Below are 12,760 nucleotides of genomic sequence, written 5' to 3'. Positions count from 1 at the left end.
CCAAGGTGTCATTTGAGATCACTCTTTACTGTTATTGAGGTTTTTTTAAAAAGTTTTCACCTTGATGCTGCCATCAAGTGGCTATTGAGTAAAAACTGTGTTGTCCATCTTTGAATTTTAGTCTTGTTTTTAAATAAGTTATTGGTTTGGAAGGAGGAAATATCCTATACTTGTTGACTGACAGAAAAAAATCAGTTTATTGCTGGGCAAGATTTGTAGAGGTAGATGCTCAAAGACACTTTTAAAGAGGCTTTAAAAAATGGGATGTGACTTGGGCAAGCATTAGATGCTAAATCTAAAAGGCCAGAATGAACATAGATCCTAAACTTCAAGAAATTTCCCCTTTAAACAAAAAGAATAAATAAAACCGTATGTCAACCCAACAACGGTGTCTTTTAAAGTAGACGAAGCCTTGAGATTTTGGGGACTCGGAGAGGTGAAGCAAGGAGTCCAGCACTAAATGACAATTTACTCACAATCAAAATATTGTCAATCATCAACACTTCTTAGTTCATTTCCAGCAATATGGGTCTGTTAAGCAATTTTAGGTAAATAGTGATAATCATCTCCATTCTCCTGAAGATCACTTGCTGCCTTTCACCCTCTAGAAATGATAATAGAAAATCATAAGCAAATTTGCATTTGTATTTACTGTGTTTGAATTAAAGCTGCAAACAGCTCTGATTCACTAATAACTGATGAAAGTTTCTCATTACTGAGCTACAAAACCTTAAACAAATTAATGAAAATTGCAAATCACCTTGAAAATTGCAGGCTTTTTAGTCCTATAGTGAGTACTGAGAAAACTGCTTAAATAGCCTGGTTGCTTAACTCTTTCTTTTGAAAAAATATCTTGCTTATTACATTTTCTGAAAAGCATGGCTTCTGAATTAAGGCATGGCTAAGCAAAATCTTAATTTTTTTAGCTGTGCTTTGCTTTCTGTACATGAACATTAAATAGTGTGCTACTATTTTTCGTTCCTTTCTCTTATATGTTGTTTAGAATCATAGATGACTCTGATGTTATGCAAATATTTTGGGCTATTTTCTCTTGTGCCCCAAATTAAAGTACAAGACTTAGCACATGCTGGCTTTTTTCAGTAGTGAGACAATTTATTTTTAATTATATGCACCTGTGATGTTTCCCTCCAAAACTGCAGCTTAATCAAAAGACAATATTTCATTAAAATAACAAAAAACAACCAACCAAACAAATCCAAACCACACTATGTGTTTGTTAGTTTGCTATTTGTGTGATTTTTGCTGTTGCTACATAACTATGAATCCAAAACTAGTCATGAAGGAAGATGTATGGAAGCTGATCCCAAGTTGGCATACAAATTCATAACCTCCTTATCATGGAAATCCACTCAAACAGTATCAGATGAATTTCTCTAAGAGATAGAGTGGTTTCTAGAAAGTGCTATATTCTTTTATATCCTACAATGCTACATTACAGCTACATCTCTGACGTAAATCTGTTCGACTTAAAGGAACATACTTCAGCTTAAATAGATTTCAAATAAAAATCAACAGGTTTTAATTTTATGCATTTTTGCTAATGTTTGAGTCATTGAGCTTGTGGTGAGTAATTTATTACTGTTTTCTGCATTCAACAGATTTTTTAAAACGAAACCTGTAAGGCTTAGCAGGCAATTGTTTTACAGATAAAGTTTCCTATAGCGTTTGTGCTAGTGCAATCTAAGTATAGAGCAACAGAAATTGCACTCAAAAGACATTTTTCTGATATATTTGAAATCACTTTCAGTATAGGAATACTAAAAGCATTTGCATGCTGACACACCCTCTAGCTATTACTACTAGGAGAATTTCCAAAATTTAATGAAATCTCTGAAACTCCAGTGACACAATTGCTGCTCTTAGTTGGCAGGTGTTTTCTACTAGAAAAGCTTTCCTATGATTTTTCCATATTGGTATTACTCCTTTTCCCTTCAGCTTCTTCATGTGCATCTATGGGGACTCAAGTACTCCCCCCAAAAGCTACAAAAACTTCACTGTTTTTCTATTTGAACCCCAAAAAAGGCTCTTGTTTCCTTCTTTGTCCTCTCTCCTGACTATAGATTCCCAGCTGCTCAGTATGTTGGGCAGGGGATTCTTAATTATCTTAATTAAATGTGCTTTTAAAAGACCACATTTAACTGCTGACAATGAATGAGTTTGTTCTCCAGGTCTTTGCATCGATTTGTCACAATTTTAAAATAGTGTTTGTTAAATATACTAAGCATATGTAGAAGCAATGTGTATGTGGAGGTAGCATCATTTTCAGAGTCAAGTTGAGTGCAGGTGAATTCAAACTGATAGTTTGAGTAATCTGCTGTTTGCCTTCTTACTGATTTTTTAGAGAACACAGTGCTTGAGAAAGTGCTGGACAGCACTGTAGTTTGTTGAAAGCATTCCTCAAATATTTGGTCCTTGAAGACTGTGTTGTTTCAGGAATCGCTACATACCGAGATTCTGCATTAAAAATGTACACAGAGTAATAAACAAAACCTATATGTTTGATTGTCCATGCTGCTTGATTACTCATGAGACTAAGGTAATAAGTGTGTGCTCCCCATCAGAACTTGAATACAGCTCTCTAATAATAATAGAAACTATATGTATTAAGCAGATGTGAAAGACCATGATCAAAACTTGACAAAGGTTGAAAAAGGCTTCTCAAAGCCTTCTCCATAAGTGGATTCCAGTTTTCTGGGTTGCATGTTGGAGTGGTAATCTAACTTCATATCATGCAAATGTAAACCAACTTGTGATGATGTGACTAACTGAACATTACCTTTCGTAGCTACTACTTTTTCAGCTGGGATGCAGAAATTGCCTTACATTAAACTTGAAACTTCTCCAGTGACAGCAAAGGGCTGTCTAAAACTAATAAAAAGCATCCGTGTGTGGGAAAAAAGCTGGTTTTAGACATAAGGAGGCATTTTATCAGAAAGGTAGTCTCTATGCAGAGCTTAAAAATTGTATTAATAACTCAAAGATACTTTTCATGGTTTAACACTGGGCCGGCAATTAACCAAATGAGAGATGCTCTCCATTAATCCTCCTCCCCTCCCTGATAAACAGAGACGGTTGAAAAAGGGAGAGAGACTTATGGGTTGGAAACTAAACTACACAGCTTTAATGAAACAGTAATGATAAAAAAAGGAAAAATTATTCAATATATACAAATATACAGAAAAACCAATACTACATTCCTTGCCCCTTTCCCCCAGTAACTCTCACGTCACCACCGAGGCTGCAGGGCAGCCCTGGGAAAGTCCAGGCTGGACTCCTGGGGTCAGCAGCAGTCGGGAGCTGGAGGCAGGAACACACAGATTCAGGCTGGCATGGATCAGGACCACAGGCAGATGGATGGATGGAATCCTCCCAGGACGCCAAAGCAAACAGGAAGAGGCAAAGAAGGGTGAAGGTGAAGGCTGAAGGGACCTGAACCTCATGATCCCTCAAATTTATACCGAGTATGTCGCGTATGGGAGGGAATACTCTGGTCAATTTTGGTTTCCTGTCTTGCCCGCTCTTCCCTAAAGGAGGGTTGCAGGTGTGACCCCTCTACTCCCTGAAAGTAAAATTGCAAGACAGAAAATTACTTCTATCCTGGCCCAAACAAGGACAGTACTGAATAGGATCTACCTAATTTAATCTATGCAAGATATTGTATTACATGGAACTTTCACTTGACAGCTAGTGGCAGCCATGGAAATTTAGAACAAGATAATATGACAAAACTTATAAAGTACATTTTCTAACACAGCAAATTTTGTGTTTGTTTTGATGAATATATCAAATACATTGCTTTTCTTTTTTGTTGTGAAATCTTCTCTGCTATATCACAGACCTCTAAACAAAGCCATTTAATATTATGATTTTTTTTACCAAGCATAGCTGTAGCTATGAGGCTGTAGCTGGTAGTCTTTTCTCTTGGACCTTCATATATGTCTACTAATAGTAGATAATTAAAATTCAACCCCTGTTGCTTCTTTGATTGGCAAAGAGTAAAGGATCCTAAAGATACCCCTTCCGTGTCTTGCATTGGGTTTGAAAGGAAAAAACTCTAGACAGGCAGTTTTGCATGAAGAGGAATAGAGTAGCATGTTATGTTTTGTCTACAGCTGATTTATAGGTGGATGTATAATATGCCAATTTATAATATACAAACAAAGGCTCTCATTTACAAAGCCTCTGGTGTAATAGTTTGGAAACTCAGTTATTTTTGTGTAGGATGCACAAAGGTCTGAAAAGCATCTTCCTTACTGCCAGATTTTGTCGAGTTTGTGTCTAAATGTGCAGTGATAAAAATGGCTGGTGAGCAGGATTTTGAAATCACACGTGTATGCAAATCCCACCTGCCTCTTTTTTCCTCTCCAGACCTTTGAATAGAGCCCAAGGCATGGATTTTGTTTCTCTTGGTGTAGCTGGTAGGCTCTTCTGCTCCATATTAATAATCAAGACCATAATGATTTCCTAAATGAGGCAATTCCAACTGTAAGTCGTTAAAAGGTTGGTAAGCAGGCTATCCCCCAGACAAGAGTAATACGTGCATCTGTGTTGTGTCAGCTGTACTTAAACAGGTGAGACTGAAAAAAAAGAAAGTAGCAACTTCTCTCCATTTTGGTTGTGTAGGGTCCTTGTTCTCTAAGAGAGATTTTTGTCTGAAAAGTTTATATTAAAAAGTAAAAATATTTAAAGAGTCAACACAGCACTGACTTAAAGGCATATACATTGGCAGGCTGATTGGTTATTTAAGCTTTGCAGTGAAGCAGGTAGTTTAAGACTCTAGACATTAGGGCTATTAGGGCTATCTTTGTGAAGCATGTAGTGAAAAACTGAATTTGCTTTCCTGTCCCATCGATTCACATAAAAACAGCACTTAATCCAACCAGAAATTTTTTCTGGATATTCAAAAGAGATTTGTTTAATATTTATTTCTACTGTAGATGAACATTACAGGCAGAGGTTGTAGTTCAACTTACATTACTTTATGATGATATACTTTCTTTTATTCCTCCACCATTAGAATTAATAGTGTTGATATTAATAGATTATTGATTGCTTAAGCATCGACAGGAATATTATCTGCCCCATTTTTAATGAAGCTAGGATGTAGAGGCCCAAAGCCTTGACTGTGCAGGTCCTTACACATGCCTTTTGAGCTGTGTGAATTTATCAATTTCAATATCAACTGAAATCCAGGACAAAGGAGATTACCTTGAACTGCTGTATGACATTCCTATACTTGCCAGCACCTCAGTAGTTTGCAGTGCTGTAAAAAGAATTTTTTTGCTGTCCATCTCATTTTTTTATTTAGCGCTATGAAACATTTATTAACGCTTCCTTAGCTTTTGGAGGAGCACATTACCAAGAGTCTTCTTCATGATTTTAATTTTCTTGTGGTGTTTTTGTTTGTTTGTTTTGTTTAATTTTTTGTTTTTGTTTGCTTGGTTTTTGTTGGTTGGTTTTTTCTTTAATTTTTTCTTTTATTATCCTTTTTAAAGTCTTGTTAACAAAAATAGTAGAAAGTAAATGCATAGAAGATATTTACCAACAGCTATAACACTGGAATATGCCTACCTTCTCTAGCAGCCAGAACTACAGAAGAGATTATGGTGCTGGAAGAAGAGAGTTAACCTGGCTCAGAGAAAAGGGTCTTATATATCAAGGCTGAATCTGACTGACAAAATAAGAGAATGATGTTTGAGTCAAGAACTGCCTTTTTGTTTGGCAACACAATAGGATCCTCTTCCTTGATGGATTCCGAGTATTACTCAGTATAATAACATGATAATTGGTCCCAAAGATGGAATGAGTAAGATTGATTGGTGGTCTTTGGGGGCCCAGTTGTGTTATATCTAATATAATTATGTTTGATACTGACTTTTTAATACATATGGTAGCTATTTTCTTGGCTTGGAAGTAAGGCATACATGTAAGCTTGATGTTTGCTTGGTCTCTGTTCTATAAGCACACAAATTTATTCTTAGGAGAAACCCCAGCTATATCTGTCTCATGTCATGCTGTATTTTAATTCAAAACTAAAACTGATTTGTTCCAGAGATGTCTTGAAGCACAAATATGTTGTGGCTTGTAGAAATGTGGGAGGTGTGATGGAAAGAGCAAATGGCTATAGATTGTACTTGAAAAAAACACTGAGGCTTGCTACAGAAAAACATAGTAAGTTATTACTGCCTTGGAGCAACAGTCCACAGCAGGCATTCACCCCTTTCCATGGGACAATATAAACATTTTAGTGGATTTATGAGTATAAAGGAGCATCTGGAGATGATGAGATTGTGTAAGACTAATTTTAGAGTCTGAATTAAACTAATTCCATTGCTGCAACAGTCACTGACATATTCTGTTGCTCCTGCTTAAAAGTTGTCTGTGGATTATGGCAATACCAGATTTTCCCAACCAAATGAAACAGAAAAGTCTAACACACTACTATTGGTGGTGGTGTGGTGGGCACTGACTTACTCTGAGGATTCTGAAAATACTTCATGAAAGATACTTACGCAGCCATGTTTCTGAGGCAAGTTTTTCTCAGCTATTAGTATCTGGGTTCCATTTCATCATGAATAGGTGACTGTCTCTTGAATTTCTGTATGCTTCTCACTATTTAATAGAAAGTACAGAATGTATTCCTTGCTATTTGTTGGTGCTGGGATTTTTTTGTTTTGTTTTGTTTTTTAACTCGGTTGTGGTCTGTTTTTATTTTTCCTTTTCTTTTTTTCTTTTATTCCACCATTGTCTTCCAGCTTAAATTATATATATTAATAAAATTAGTGGTGTGTGATCTACTAACTAAGTAGGTAGGGAAATAAAGTTCTTTGAATTCAGTTTTGGTTTTGGAAATCTAACTTGCTCACCTGAAGTATTTGAAATAATGAAATGCAAGTTTTGTTTTATGTTGAATTTCCTTTTTTTCCTCTTCCTCCTGTCATTCTTAATGTTGAAAAGCTTCCAGTCTAGCAATGATAGCTACTAGAAGTTCAGATAGTAGAAGGCTCAATAGGTAAACAAATGCACTGCACTGTAGGAGTCTCAATATCAGAGTGGCATATATGACTTGCAATATTATTTTATAGTTTTGGGCATTGTCTCTTCCAGAAGAAAGTGACTCAAAAGTAGAGGCTGAAAAGTATTACCACTTCACAGTGCTAGCTGGCAGTGCTCTACATGCATCATTTTCTGGGACCTCCTGGCAATATTCCTATGGCTTGAGAATGAAATGGAGAAAATCCTTATTCCTTTGAAACCAATTAGAGCTTTACAATGGACTTGAAGTGAGGAATCATTTGGTCATAAACTTGTGGGCCAAATTTGTGGTACTGAACATAGAAGATATGGGGCAGAGAGAAGTAACTCTAATTAAATGGTTGAAACAAAAAAGCAAAACAAACAAACAAAAAAAAGCCTTTGGATAATATGTCCAGTATGTTTTCTATAAGCTCCCCATCAAAACAAAGGTAGTTCATGACCAGTGAAGCCCACTTTCCTATGGATTCTTTTCTTGAGGTTAACTGAACTTTGATATTTAAAATAGTGTATGAGTCTGATGGAAGCTTGTGCTGTGAAGTAATGTAGAAATTAGAAGATAATTTTCTTCTCCATGTTTTCCAAATTTCTTCATGGGGATACTGACAAAATTTATCTTGTCTATTAATTTGACCTCTATTCATTTTGATATGGGATGTAGATCTGAAAGCTAGGAAGTTCCTCAAAACTAACTTCTAAAACCTATGATCTTAAATTTGATCAACATTGGCTAAAGATTGAAGAGATTTTAGGTGGCATGGATGCACTCTTTAATCACATACACAGCTCTCTAACCTCAAAATTAAAGTAAAAAGAATAAATGTGTTATTTCTAACAGAGAACCCTTTTAGAAGCAACTAGAGACTTTCTACAACAGGAACTGCTTAGCTGTATTGCTACTTCATTTATACAATAATAAGAATTCTAAACAGTTTTCTAGAAGGAAAGAGATTTGTGTTCATAAGCAAGGATCTACTAGTTACCTATTCCGGTGCTTCCCTGTTTCTTCATGCCTTGCCCAAGGCTGACAAGTTTGTTTAAAAGTAAAAGAAATACCAGATAACACCTCCCTCTCCTGCAGCCACCCTGGAGCACTTATGGCAAGAGGTTATGAATCAAAATGATGCTAATAGAACCTACCTTCACAAACCAAAACAGGAATAAATTTTCAATTAAGTTTCCATGAAGGAGAAGGTTGCATGATCTTTCTGTTAGTTATGCTGTATTTGAATGAAAAACCTTTGTGTTCCACCTCTAAGTGTATAGTTATGTCTTTTTTATGTCAGTGTTTTAAGTGCCTATGCACCATGTTTTATCTGCATCCTGATCTTGTCCTGTCTTGGACAAGTGCCTTGCTGACTCCACTGAGAACAGCATCATTCTCTTGCTGTTGTTTTCAAATTCTGTTATGAATTTCTTTGTCTGTTGATCTGGCCATATTTTTTTCTGCCTCAAGGAGTTGGCAGAGCTTCACTCCAGCCTATATTTGTTAATTACCTTGCACATTTTTTTCTTTTCCAGCCATGCTAGATTTTCTGTTGTTAATGTCTTTCTAGACCTATCACCACACTATTTCCCTTTCTTGTCTGGTGCAACATGAGATGTAAATTCACAAGGCATGTGCTCTCCTTGCTGAGAAGTCGCATTTTATTTAGGATGCCTGCAAATTCATCTTATTATAAATGCTTACCGTGCTCCCAAAAGAGAGAAAAGAGTTGACTTTGTCTCACCTGTCTGCCATTTTGAAATTTAAGATTTCTCAGGTGTAGGGACCTGCCTGTCATGTAACTTCCCCCATAGTGTAAATGGAACTGCACATTCTTACTGCATTTCAAATACAATGCAGGTCTGCTCTTCCATCCCAGTTCTTATGTTAGACAGGAACATTGTGCATTTGTTGTGCTAGCCATTACTCATTTCACTTGTAGTCCTTATTCATTGCATGGTGGAGTCTTTAGGATCTTTTCTGGGATCTTTTCTTAAACTGTTAATACACTTGAAGACCAGTGAGAGAGGCAGGTATTTTGTAAGATTTGAGCTTGGGCAGCATCCGTGACTTCCAGTGGTTTCTGCTAGTAGACTTCTGAACAGCTCATGGAAATCACTCAGTGCACACCACCTTAAGACAGTGCAACAGGCTCAGCTTTCATGGGTTAGACTGTTTTGTTTTCTTTTCCATTTCTGTTTTGGGTTTTCTTTTCCCATTGTCTGTGTTGATTATACATACTGAATTTGAGGTACCTAGCAGTGCTTACTGAAGGCATTCAGGTGTCCAGAGCCAGATTTTCCCCTCTGTATCAAGATAAGTCACACAATTTTAAATTAAATTAAAAAGGTTGGTTTCCCTCTTTATGCCTCTTGGTTGTAGGTGGAGGGGTGGAGGCATTTTACTGGCATGTATAAGGTATTTTACTGAACTAAGAAATTATCATGACATGCAGTTTTGGAAATAACCAGCAATGCTTCATGCCAGGGTGAGAGGAAGCAAAGTTTTGGCTTAAGTAGTGTGGCTGAGTCTCACTGCAAATGCTTCAAAACTGTAGGTGCTGTGTTGGACTATGCTGCACGCCCACTACCTCAGAACCCTGCAATGGATTTTAACGTGTCTGTGCTTTGTTTCTGTTGCTGCAATTCTTCTTTGACATTTTTTGAATTAGAACAGACATATGAGCCTCCATGCCATATGCCTATTACCAATAATGCTTATGTATTTTTTCAGTCCCCTATACTTTCATGCGTAAATTTCCTATCAAATTCCACCCTAAGTTTTCACCTGCAGTAATATCACTGCTTACAGTGCAATTTACACTGGTGTAATTTAGATAAGAATATAGATACATATGTAAATATATGCATGCATGCACACATGTAGTGCCTGCTTTCTTATACACACACACACACACTTTCCTTTTACAGTTAAATAAGAACGAGAGGGAGAATCTCTTGATTATTTTTGTGCTGAGCAATTTTAGAGCAACTAGTGAGAGGAAAATAAGTAATTTAAAGTTGTAGGTAGATTTTGGAGTCATGAATATGCACACACCCCTTTACGATGTATTCTAGGTTTTGTCAGTCCCAAGCAGTAAGTTTTCTACTTTCACCTGACTTGCAGAGGTGAATTTTCTGCTAGCCTCAAATCTGATTTTTATGTCATGTAAGGGAAAATGGAGATAGGAATCTTTAAAAGAAAAAAAAAAAAAAAAAAAGAAAGAACCCCCCAAACCAGCAGTTTCCCCAACCCCCACCCCTATACCACCAGTCCAAACATGGAACATATTTTAGCAGAAGTGCCCCAGCTCTATCATATGTGCTGTGCAGAGTCATCATGGCCATCCATGGTGCATAGCTGAGAGCCGGAAAGCAAACAGCTGCTGTAGCCTGATTTGAGTTAAAATAGTGTCAGTGTTTAGTCTGGCGCAGTGCTTCAGGAGAGATTGGCAGCTGGGTCAAACAAAGTCATTCCATTGGCTCCCTTCCCAGTAAGCTTCTGCTAGTATTTAGGTACTAGTGCAGCCTAGGCCCCTTTTCTCAGGGATAGCCTAACATCTGACCGCACCCTCTTTGCTTTTTAAAAAATGCCTTTTCACTCTCTAAGATAAATCCACTAGTATACAATCTGCCATTAATTGTGTATTAGGACTGTTTTTCTCTCGAAAGCCGATGCATCCTGCTCTCAACGTGGTGTAGAAAGCAGGCTGTTACAGTGCTGGATTAATAAAAGGGGCCTTTATGGTTTGTGAAAGAATATCTGTGTGCTTAGGCAGGAAACTTTTTGATCCACAGAAAAGCCAGACGACATCTAGGTAAGGCCGTGTATCAAATCTATTTTTATGGGATAGGGGTGCAGCGAGAGCTGTTAATTGCGGTTGCTTAATGTTTGCATGCCCATTTTGATAAGCTTTTAAGAAAGTTTTGGAAATAGCTGCTCCGGCATATCGGGCTCTTTCTCTCCTCCCCCCCTTCTCACTCCTCCTATGCCTTTAACGCTTGCAAAATCTTGTAATGATCTGCTTAGTTTTTGCTGAAATATGTGCGGGCGCCACGCTTCTTTTTGAGAGAGGGTTCTTGCAGGGGCTCCCGGCAGAAAGTTCTGCTGCTGGACCCAAAAACTGTTAAAAGTGGAGTGGCTGGGGAGAATTTACAGGGAAAGCTTTCAACTGTTACAGACTGCCTGTGCAATCATTTAAAAGTAGTTGAAAACGGCTTTGAACTAACAAGGGTTTAATTACGGAAAAGTTTAATGTGGCGATGGAAGGAATATTAAGTAAGTTGTCTTTGTCTCATACTTTTTAATTTTAGTTGTTGCTTTAGCCTGTTGGGTCACATTTTTTGTCAGCGCTGAAGGCTGCCATGAATTGGTAATGAGGGCCCCTTTTGCACATGATTTTGGCACTTGGCCAAAATCAACTTCCCAACGGCAAGCTTTCTCTAAAAGAACCTGAAGCATTTTTTTGTGATTAGGAACCATGTCTGAAAGCTGCCACAACCAGTTGTGTAGGCATGTCAAAATGACTTTATACAGTATATCTGAAGCATTCGGAGGGTGTGTGTGTGTGTGTGTGTGTGTGTCTGCTTTTTTCCTCATGTACCAAATTGTTGCTATTATAATTTGAAATTTCTACAGCTTATGCACCTCCAAAACCCAGGCTACAGGCAGCTGAGGCATAATGAGGATCATTGGTACCTCTATATTTTTCTACATTGCAAAGCAGCCCTAATTGTCACATTTAAGAGGATACAGTATTAGGGGGTTGCTTAAAATGCTTGTGGACATAAAGCAGATGAATCTTTAAACTTTTAATCTCAGTAAATTATGCTCAGTGAAAAGTAAGTAATGACATTTTCGAGAAGGTTCTTTGTTTGAATTGTGTGAGTGAAGCTTTTTTGATATAGCTGTTTAAAAAAATACATATCTGGAGCCATGCGGGAGAAATTTTCAAGGGGAAACTCAGATGTGCCTTTGGATTTATCCCGATTCCTTGAAATCTGGGTATTGGTCTGATCTGTGAGACAAGGAGCAGGAGCTGGGAGTCCTTTGTTTTTAAAAAGAGGGAAAGGGAGTTAGTCTAAACATTAATAAGGAGCTGCAAAAGTTCACGTTTCAAGTGTGCTCAGAGTTTTGAAACTTGTGGAGATCATCGGTGTAATAAATGGGTGATTATTCGTCCATATTATATAAACAAGTCTGGCACTGTAAGTGAATACATGGTTATTGTTGTACACTTGAACATTTTGTGAATTTAATCTGTATTTAACAAAGCAACCCAGCAACTAGAAATCAAGAACCTCCTATTTTGTGCTGTGTATACCCTACCCCAGTGTCTTTTCCATGTGCATTCAGTGTAAAGACACAATATGTCTTTTGCTGCAAAGGCAGCATTTTTGCTAGATATTTTTTATTTTATGTAACAGCACTTTTGGCAATAGCCAGGGAGTTTCTCATTACTTCCTATATGAGTTGTTTACTTATAAGAGAATCCATACTTACCATAGCAATATTTATGTGGAACAGCCTTTTTGCACCTTCCCCCGCTCCCCCAGCATTGGTCCCTTTGGCAGTAGTGCTTGCTGCTAAAATGCTCTTTACAGGTATTTTCTTTCCTCTGTTAAACCATACATTTTCAGTAAGGTGTGTGTGTGTGTGTGTCTATATATGTGTGTATGTTTCCTTTATTATCTAATGCAAGACATAGCTGATTTTGGG

At 37.3% G+C, this 12,760-nt stretch overlaps 1 protein-coding gene across 10 annotated transcripts in view; it reads left to right on the top strand.

Moving 5' to 3' along the window:
* The window catches only part of LOC139801345 (uncharacterized), a 250,803-nt gene that overhangs the window by 124,267 nt on the left and 113,776 nt on the right, over nucleotides 1-12,760 (top strand). The window contains exon 1 of one of the 10 annotated variants that reach the window (XR_011728172.1): nucleotides 10,449-10,859. The exons of 8 other annotated variants lie outside the window; for them this stretch is intronic. The gene's annotated coding sequence lies outside the window, so the exon portion shown is untranslated. Of the gene's footprint in view, nucleotides 1-10,448; nucleotides 10,860-10,963; nucleotides 11,321-12,760 lie in introns of those variants that run through there. One more of the 10 variants, XR_011728175.1, reaches the window with a different exon arrangement.

This window comes from Heliangelus exortis, chromosome 1 (genome assembly GCF_036169615.1).
Source record: "Heliangelus exortis chromosome 1, bHelExo1.hap1, whole genome shotgun sequence".
NCBI lineage: Eukaryota > Metazoa > Chordata > Aves > Apodiformes > Trochilidae > Heliangelus > Heliangelus exortis.
This window is presented reverse-complemented; position numbering and strand designations above follow the sequence as displayed.